Raw genomic sequence first — 10,757 nt, 5'->3', positions numbered from 1 at the left:
TTGGCAATTAATATGTGCTATTTATGATTTTCTGCAGCAATTTAAACCTCAGCAGGGGCCAAACCATTTGAACATCACAGTACAGTCCTCCCTCGCTCACTTCACTCAGTGCCCAGTGGACATTGAAATAAAATATCTTGTTCTACATTCAACTTGGTATTTTACTTTGCTTACTCATTTCTATTCAGATGCCCTACAAAACCTTAACAAATGCAATTGTCCTCATCCAAAATAACAATAATGAATTAAAGCTTCTTTTAAATGTCTCTGTGTCCAATGTTCAGTGACATAACCAATTTGCTCAATCTCTAATCTTTAATGGGAAATTTCTAAAGGGACATTCATTTTCTCTAGGAATTTATATTGTTGCCAAGGTTAAATGTTATATATTTGTTCTACATCAGAATTCATGTTAGTAACCTCTCAAATCTTCAGTTGGAATTCTTAGAACTAAGATTTTCATTCATGTGGTCTCTGCTTCTATGTTGATCAAGAACATGTTTGCCTGTCCTCTTGATTCAAACTAGAATTGCTCCAGGCATTTAGTCTCTGTGGTTTCTTATATCTTTTACTTCAGACACAATATTTTTATGAAGACAAAATGTGTCAAAGATGGCTGGACAAAGATGATCAACACTCACAAATTTAATTGAAAAAAAGAAAAGCTATAGATGAGTAATTGAATATCTAGGTTACTGAGGGAGAGGACTGGAATTAAGCAGGGGAGTGAAAGAAACATCATCAACTGCAGGAGTTATGGGGACAACATTGGAGGAAAATTAAAGCACAAAATATAGCATCAAACCTCACTCTTTCTTTAGAAAAATTCCCTCTTGTGAAAGAACAGGTAAATACAAGTGATCGACTTTGTCACATCACTATGTAAGTTGATAATCTTAGTTATAAGAGGATTTGGGAAACCTCAGAACATTAGATATCTCTATGGAAGTTGGCTGAAATAAGAATACTACATTTGTTGCAAGAAAGGCTTGGACTTATCTGGCCTCCAGTTTACTGATTTTATGGAATTACTGGGTGTGTGAACAAGTGGATCTCTGATTCTTGTGTCTTTTCTTGCGTTAGTTTTCTTCTGCTGTGTTGTTATGTCTAACTCTGATGTGATAGGTATTTATTGCTTTGTATTTTATATTTTATTTGTTATACTTTTAAAAAATGATGAATGAATGCATGAATGAATGAAAGCAAATGCATGAAAACCTAGCCACTAGTGTGAAAGGTAATAACTGAACCCATTGTCTATACCTGCTGAGAAAAGAAAAATCAGTGGGTATATCAACCACTTCAAGGCAGGCTTCAAGTTCAGGAGCAGTTGATCAATATATAGGATTCCACAGTGGTGTGTGTGTGTGTGTGTGTGTGTGTGTGTGTGTGTGTGTGTGTGTGAGAGAGAGAGAGAGAGAGAGAGAGAGAGAGAGAGAGAGAGAGAGAGAGAGAGAGAAAGTGCTTTTATTTTGTTACAGTTTGAAGTTTGTGTTTTTTTTTTCTTTTGTTGTAATGTTTTGTTTTCTGTGTTTTGGGGATTTTGTTGGATTGGGTCTTGTTTGTTTTTTTAAGAAAGAACTTAAAATTGGGTGGGTAAGGAGAGGGAGATGATCTGGAAGAACTTGGGAGAGGGGAGAAATATGATCATAATATATATAAATTTAAAACTTGTTTTAAAGAATAAAAATTTTAAAAGTGTTCACAAGCTTAAAGACAAAGCAACAACAAAATCAAAAACATAGCTGTCATCCTGATACAGCACAGTAAGTTGAAGTCCAAGTAGACTATGGTTTGTGATTATTGCAATACATGTGTTAAAATAGTAAATTTATTGTTATTTATGACAAAATCCTAACAAATTATGTATAGAAAGAATATATCAACATACTAAATGTTATGTGACAGATTCACAGTCAATATCTTTCTAGACTGCCCAAACCAGTAAGTGTTACTTCTAAGATCTAGAGAATTAAAAGAATGTCTGTTTTGATCACTCTTGTTTAATAAAGACTGGACGTTTGAGCCAGAACAATTAAGCAAAAGGAAGTAATAAATGGCATGAAAATTGAAAAGCAAAAGTCAAATTATCTCTGCTTACAGATGATATGGCTGATATGTGGAAACTGTAAAGGTACAATAAAGCAGCTTTTGAAACTGACACCTGAGGACAGTAAAGTTGTAGTGTACATCTGAAAAACAATAACTCTTAATACCAAAAATGAAGAAGCTAAAAAAGAAAACAATTCTATTCATATCAGATATAAAATAGCTGGAAAAATTTTTAATGAATTATATGAAATATCTAGACAGTGAAAATCAAAATGAATAAACTTGGGGGCAAAATCAGCAATGTTAAGCTCCCTGTGACCGAGGATTGAAAGAATTAATGCTGTTAAATGTCCATTTCATCTAAAATGTTTGACTAATTCAATGTAAAGCCTTTCAAAGTATCATTGGCAGTCTTCCCAGAATTAGGAAAAACTACTACACAAATCAAGGGGCCACACACACACACAAAACAGTAGGAAGCAGAGGCTAGGGTACCACAAGACTTGACGCTAAGATAGCAAAGCGACATTAAACCAAATTACAAGAAATTGACTTAGATTCTAGCACATAGTTTAATAAAGAGAACAGAAAAGTCACAGTCAATCCATCTGTTTATATATAATTTGTTGTGATAAAACTCCAAGAAAACACATTTGAAAAAAACAAGTTTCCTCAATAAATGGTACAGGAAAATTGATGAAATATGTACTCACGTATGCATTGGTGTAATAGTTTACATATATTCATCAAAACCATAATGTTTTTATTTCACAACAGTAAGACCTCCTGTTATCAAAATGACAAAAAATAATTTAGTGTGAGTAGAGATAAAAATACTTCCAAATGTTGTTGGTAAAAATGTAAGCCAATGCAATCACCATAAGAAAAGTGTGGAAGTTCTTCAAAAAGATGAAAATAGAATTCCTTTATAATTCATCAAACTCCAAAGAAAATGAAATAAACATATTAAAAATAACTCAATATTTATATATTATTGTATAACTATTAATGATAGCCAATTTGTGAAATTAACCAGTATATCTACCAATGGATGGATGAATGTAAAATATGGTGTGAAAAGGCTGGACATATAATGTTTGCCTAGCAGTCTTAAGTACCTAATATCAATACATACACAGTAAAGAATCATATATCGAGATAATGAAGCATGTTTGAGCCATGAAAGCAGGAAAAATTTTTCTTTGAAGCAAAACAATCAAATCGAAGTAAACAAACTGGTATAAACTAAAAGCAAGTGTATTGGGAAGGGTATCAAAAATTTTTTTTTTTTTTTTTACCTTTTTAGAGCTTTATTTGGGGGGGGAGAGACAGAGAAAGACAGAGAGAGGGAGAGAGAGAAAGAGAGAGAAAGAGAGAGAGACAGGAGGGGGGGAGGGAGAGAGGGGGACTGACGGGGGTAAGGAGCGCAAAGGAGAGGGGACAGAGAGAGAGCCCACAGAGGGCTGGGTATCAAAAATTTTTATCAGAGGTGCGGATCATATCAATGTTATAAAATAAGATAAATAACTTATAACTTCCTTCAAAATAGAAAAGGAGTTTGAAAGTTCTCAGTAGATATTAATGATACTACAGAGAATGATGTTAAAAAAAGAAATCTTCCTCTCTCACCCTCCCAAGTGCTGAGTACCAGATTGTACAACCATGGCTGGCTAAAGTTTTTTAATAATACATTGTCACTGAATGATTCAGAATTTAGGTACTTTTAGGACTATTTGCCCTACTGATGTTTTTCATTTAACTGACATAAAATTTATGTTTACTTATGATCTATAGTACTGTAATTCTATCCATGTATAGGATTTGTAATGTTCAAATTAAGAACGATTAACATTTCCCTCTCCTCCAATCATCCTCTGTTGTGTCAACAGAGACCACCCTGTGTCAAAGGCCATCTACAGAGGCCACCCACATGAGAAACTGCCTCAAAAAGTAAAAAGAAAGAGACAAATAAAGAAAGGAAGAAAATAAAGACGTATTTAAGGCAAGACAATGTCTCTCTAAAGCCACACCGATGTGTCAACTAGCACAGCAGCTAAGTATCTGAGTACTAGATACAGAGCTGAAGCCAGTGTTCATGGTCCCGGGGTATGTGATATGCTACCTTTTCTCTGTTCTTTTGTTTCATTCATGCCAACATCTACTCCACAGAATGGTTTTGAGGGTAGAATGAGCACCTTCAAAACTTACATTTAAACTTAAAGTGATAGAATTATTATATATGCATGGTGATTGTACAGTAGATATTTTATAAGTATTTGATTGAAAAATTGTGAAAATGTTTTTTGAACAGTTCTATGCATAAATCAACATTGAAAAAATAACTATCATAGTAAATTAGATATGGTTTATTTTCTGTTTTTTTAAGTCTACACCCATCAAAACAAGTTTGGTCATAAAAATTCACTTGCTATTACTGTATAGAGGAATGTTTCCCTCAAAGGGTTGATTATTATGTCAATGATTTAACTAAATTACTATTACATGATAATTAAAGGTATTACATTTTAATATTAATAAATGATATTCTTCTAAAACACTAGTACAATTTGTCTTTGAAAATTTTGGAATTAAAAACCTCAAATTTAGGTTGAACATCATTTCTGTTTATTTACTTCACTTCCAGAAAATAATTACACTCTTCCCTTACTAGTTTATGACTTATACACTAATTTCATAGGATATTGAGTAGAAAATAATGGTATAATAACTTAAAAAAGCATAAAAATCACTCACATCATTTTAAATGTGTCCATCTTTACTTTTATTTTATATATGATTTAATTGTTGAGTATGATGGATTTTAGAATCTACGTTCATCTATTTTTCTAAATTTGTTTGCAGCAGTTTATTCAGATTGTATATTTGCACATGTTGTACTTTATCTGGGACTGCAAGTAAAACTAGAAAAGTTTCAAATATACATGTTTTATATGCAGATTTCATAAGAAGATTATGAGGCATTGCACACTGATTAAAGTTTTTGTAATGCTAACATCCTTGTCTGTCTTTGTGATTATTTTTGGACAACTTTTCATATTGCAGATTGTACTCTGAAGAGGAAATAGGCTTCTGCTTGAAGAACTCTCCTATCTGATACCTGTCTTTCAAGAGAGAAGCCGTTTTAAACCAAATCCATTGAGATCCAGTGATAAGATGCCCCAAATGTCATTGGCACTTGTTCTACAGGCTGTAATATTAAAGCTTAGGTTTCATTCTGCTTGAGTGGAATTTCTTAACCAGGAAACCCGAGCAACGGCAGCCTGTGGAGATTTGACATGACAACCATCCTCATCTGATTGAAGTACAGCATGGACTGCAGATGTCCATTTATTTGAAAATCCTTAACATTCTTTGAAGCTTTTAAAAGTACATTTCCCAAGGGAAGTTTTGCCAATTTGCAAAAAGCTTCTCACCAGTGTTGCAGGAACAGTGAGAATTCTGAGAACGGCCTGTTTCAGAGGGATATCAGGGAGTGCATTACACCTCCACGTCACTGATGACTAAAAGTTCAAAGAGAAATTCCAAGACTTAGGCTTTGTTGGTGACTACATTGCATGCATAATTATTACTTTAAAAAGTCCAGCCTGGACTTCAAAGCAAGAAAGGTGTTTATAGAGTGGATGATGAATAACAAAGTCACTGTTCTCAGATTGAAACTTCCAGACATTTGTCCTAAAGGTCCTATTTTCTGCACATATTTTTGTAAAACCGGTGAATGGAAGAAAGTTGCATTATACTTACCTAGGTCATTAGTCTTTATTTTCAACTTGGCATATTAAATATTATATAATTTAAATATAACTCAAGCTATCTCATCATTTAACAAGTGGAATATTTTTTTCTGAATCTTAATGCATACTAGCTGAAGAAAGAGGAAGGAAACCAAAGGTAATTTATCCAGAAATGCAATATTGTTTTCTTTCCTTTAGCAATGCAAACTTTTATGTAACATTCTGTCTAATTGTATCTACAATAATAATTATTTTATGACTCAGTTAATAAAAAAGACCCCCTCAACTGCTATAGATGATAATGATTTGGACTGTGTACAATATAGGACCATTAATTATGCCAAATAGTCTTGTTGTATCCCCAACCTATTCACAACCAACATACAATAAAGTACTGCTACTGCTGTAGTTCCAATGGGAATTTCTGATAAGGTAAATGTTTGCAAATGTAATTTTGATTACTTATTATTTTGGTTAATTGAAAACACAAAGGAAAATACTGGTAGTCTCTCATCGTAGGATATTTCCCAATAGTAAATATCAGAAGAGATGGCCTGAAGCAAAATAAAATTCCAAATGTGCAAATGAATAAATAAAGTTAGCTATGTCTTGTGCATAGTGCACTGTCAATCTGGACACTGAAGCTGAGAGCAGACAAGGACAATGATTCTCAGAATTAAAGATGTATGAAAATCACACTGTAATCTTGATGAAACACAAGCACTGAGTTCCCACATAGACTGAGATCCTGGAAGCCTGAAGTGGAGCTCCACTGAACTGTTGGCTACACTCTGAAGGACTGGAACAACTATTTCTGATCTTTGGGTTCTCATGTTATGGTAGACTTTATCTATGTTTAATACAAGGATGACTCATAGATATTGCAAGTTCATATTTAAACTTTTTTTCTTATAATAAACAAGAATCAAATGAAGATGAGTCACATTAATTTTTCAATTTTTCCATACATGCAAGTTTCATTTATAGTATACTATAATCTACTAAGAGTATCATAGCATTACATTTAAAATATGCCTAACTTCATTAAACATAATGCATGTCTACAAAATGATTGTGATATCTTCAGCTGCTAGAAAAATAGCACCAACTGACCTGAGCAAAGCAGAATTGTTACTAATATTCCATACATAAAAAATGTAAGCTGGGTGGCAATGGCACAAGTCTTTAATCCCAGCACTTGGGTGGCAGAGCCAAGAGGATCTCTGTGAGTTCGAAACCAACCTGGTCTACAGAGTGAGATCCAGGACAGTCACCAAAACTAAACAGAGAAACCCTGTCTTGAAAAACAACAACAACAAAAAATAAATCAGTGTCTGTGTGAAGCAATAAAGCATTTCACTGTTCCGTGAAGCTTATTTGTGTCCTTATAGTAATCACATACTCCAGGACAGGATGCTTTTACTATATCCACACTGAGTACATGAAGAAACACTTGATTAATTAAATAAATATCATGTCCTAGTTCAATGAACTGGAGATTCCAGAGTCAGAGTTTAAATCTAGTTTTGTCATCAATCCAAAATAAAAGATATTATATTTTCCTCTGCCTTGTTCCTTCTTTGTTTGAACATTATGAAAAAGAGAATAAAAATACTTTACAGTGTTGAAATAAAAAAAAAGTTACTGAAAAAAATTGTACTGGTAACATGTAAAACAATTACAACTTTTTAAATGGTAAATTAAAGTTCAGTAAAATTTGCAGGTTATAATTAGTACTGTAACTCAACTATAAATTGGATATAAACTTGACTTTTAACATTTTCCATAGAATACTGTATATTTTTAGGATTTTTAAAGTATCTCTATTATTCTCAGCTGCAGAAAAATTTATGGTATATATGAAGGTCACAGACACACACAGAGATATTTTTGACCAAGCACTTATTACATATTCAAGGTCTATAACAAATAGTTCTTTAGCATATACAAAGCAAATCAGAGTGTCTATGGAATGCCATGTGCTGCAGACTGCTTTAAAATGCCCCTTGGTGGAATGACATTTAAATTAAATTGAAATAATTTTTCAATTGTGTGTAATTTCAAACATATTTTCTTAATACAAAATCTTCTTACATCTTTATTTGCTAACTCATAGGTAGCATAAATATGACACACAAGAGTTGCTTAAGTAAGTATATTTTCAAGAATAACAGAGTAAACAGGGCCATAAAACTTATATAAATTTTTATTTCTCAAATTTATAGTTGCTCTGGGGCTGAGGCAATTAAAACTTGAATTTTAAGGAAAAGTCATCATGTTCTTTTCAATATGGTGTCTTCTTATCTAACAGACTGATAATCTTTACAGATCTGTTCAGTGGTTTTGTGTATCTCTGCCTCTGGGTGTCTGTGTGTGTGTGTGTGTGTGTTTATTGTTGAAGAGTTTATTATGATTTATATGAATATCACTTCTCCAGGTTTTATTTGTCATTCATCAACCATGATGAAATATTATTAAAAGGAAGCTTCCAGAAGTAATAAAAATACAGTTCATGAATTTAAAATAATTTATTATTCCATATTCCTTTCATTATATTACTTATTATTATTAATATCTCTCTGTATCTAATATATGTGTCAACAGATAGATATGAACACAGAGGACAAATACAAGGTATGCCGTTATAGGTTTGGTATTATTTATGCCTTCAGCCACACAGTCCAAGTCTCAGATATGTCCTGTGAAATAGGTAGGATTACTATACAGTACATGGTTACAAAGCAATGAAATTTTCTGTTTTGAAAATCAATTTGTGCAGAAACTAAGGATTTCTGGATTGGAAGCTAAAGTTTCATGTATCCCTGTTGTGGAATATTATTTTAACTAGGCAAATGTGTTACATTTTTTTATGTTGCAGAAAATTATTTTAACTACATAAAGGTGTGTTACATGCTTTTATGCGGCATTTGTTCAATTATGTAAAGATGTGCTGCTGTTTTACCCTGCCAGGCTAAGGTCTAATAAAAAGCTGAATGGCCAGCAGCTAGGCAGGAGAGGTATAGGCAGGCTGGCAGACAGAGAGAATAAGTAGGATGAGGAAACTAGGCTGGAGAGAGGAAAGAAGGAGAGAAGAGAATGAGGGAGAAAAGGAGGAAGACACCCAGAGGCAGCCAGCCAGGCAGTCACCAGACAGACACATGAGAAGCAGGAAAGTAGAACACACAAAAGGGGAAAAAAAGGTAAAAGACCCTGAGGCAAATGTAAATGAAGAGAAACAGGTTAGATTAAGTTATAAGAGGGAGTGGGACAAGCATAAGATAACGTTGAGCATTCATAACTAATAAGTCTCCATGTTATGATTTGAGAGGTAGTTGGTGGCCCAAAAGAAAGTCTGCTACATATCTCAAGTATATAATTGAATGGCGCTAATATCCTTTGAGCATAAACTCAGAGTATCACCAAATTATGTGTTCTTTCTTTGAATCCTGAGTAAAACAGTGTGGGGTTTCTTCCATTGGTTCTGCAGGTGTAGATTAGTAGTTAAGTACTTGTCCACCCCATCTAAAGACCTAGGTTCAATTCTTAGTACGGAAAAGAAGAGCAACAGCCTTCCATTGGCACAATCGTTTTTATAGCTTTCTATATTATCAATAAATTTCTAAATTTTTGGAGCACACTGAGATATAATCACTTTTAATGTTTAGAATTTGAGATCTGCAAAGGTATTTAGCTCTTTGATGTGCTTGCTTGTAGACCTGACTACCTGAGTTCAAACTGTGGGTCCCACAAGGTGGCAGAAGAGAACCAAATTGGAAAATTGTTCTCTGACCACCAGACATGCCATGCGACACATGCATATGCAAGTCCTCACACTTGCACCCACACACCAACATACCCCTACACCACACTTACACCAAGAACACAGCAATAGTTAAAATAAATAAAAATTTCAAAATCCAAATCTTTAAAATTTTAAATAATCACTCATGATTTTTAAACTTTTATTATTCTTCGCTTTCTTAATGTTTCTTTTTAGCTTAGAAGTGCAAAGGAGCAATCTTCTTAGATAGAATTTGCCACCCAATGAAAAATCCAAGTCACAGATTGTGGTGTGCATACTTTATCAGACCCGTTTGTATCTTTCCACAATGCTCGAATTTATTGAATAATAATAATTAACAACCTGTCAGGTTTTTTGGCACAATTTTCCAGATAGTCCTTACAGTTCTTAACACTTAGTTGGTAGACACATGTTTTTCCATTCTAAACACTACTAATATTAACTTTCATGTAACAGTAAATCTAGGTCATGTCTATCTATCATCTACTAATCTATCAGCTATCTATCTATCTATCTATCTATCTATCTATCTATCTATCTATCTATCTATCATCTATCTATCTATCATCTATATATCCATCCAACTATATGTATGTATGTATGTATGTATGTATCTATCTATCTATCTATCTATGTCTATATCATCTATCTACATACCTAGCTATTTCTATCTCTCTCTCTCTGACTTTCTATCTATCTATCTGTCTGTCTATTTATCATCTATCTACATACCTTGCTATATCTATGTATCTATCTATGTATCTATGTATCTATCTATGTATCTATGTATCTACCTATCTATGTATCTATGTATCTATCTATGTCTATTATCATCTATCTACATACCTAGCTATTTCTATCTCTCTCTCTCTGACTTTCTATCTATCTATCTGTCTGTCTATTTATCATCTATCTACATACCTAGCTCTATCTATCTATCTATCTATCTATCTATCTATCTATCTATCTATCTATCTATGTCTATTTATCATCTATCTACATACCTATCTCTCTATTTATCATCTATCTACATACCTAGCTATTTCTATCTCTCTCTATCTATCCCTCTATCATATGTATATATATATATATATATATATATATATATATATATATATATATATATATGTCTATCATCTATCTATCTACAT

The sequence above is a fragment of the Peromyscus californicus genome, unplaced genomic scaffold (genome assembly GCF_007827085.1).
Source record: "Peromyscus californicus insignis strain IS unplaced genomic scaffold, ASM782708v3 Scaffold_6__1_contigs__length_162567912, whole genome shotgun sequence".
Classification (NCBI taxonomy): Eukaryota; Metazoa; Chordata; class Mammalia; order Rodentia; family Cricetidae; genus Peromyscus; species Peromyscus californicus.
This window is presented reverse-complemented; position numbering follows the sequence as displayed.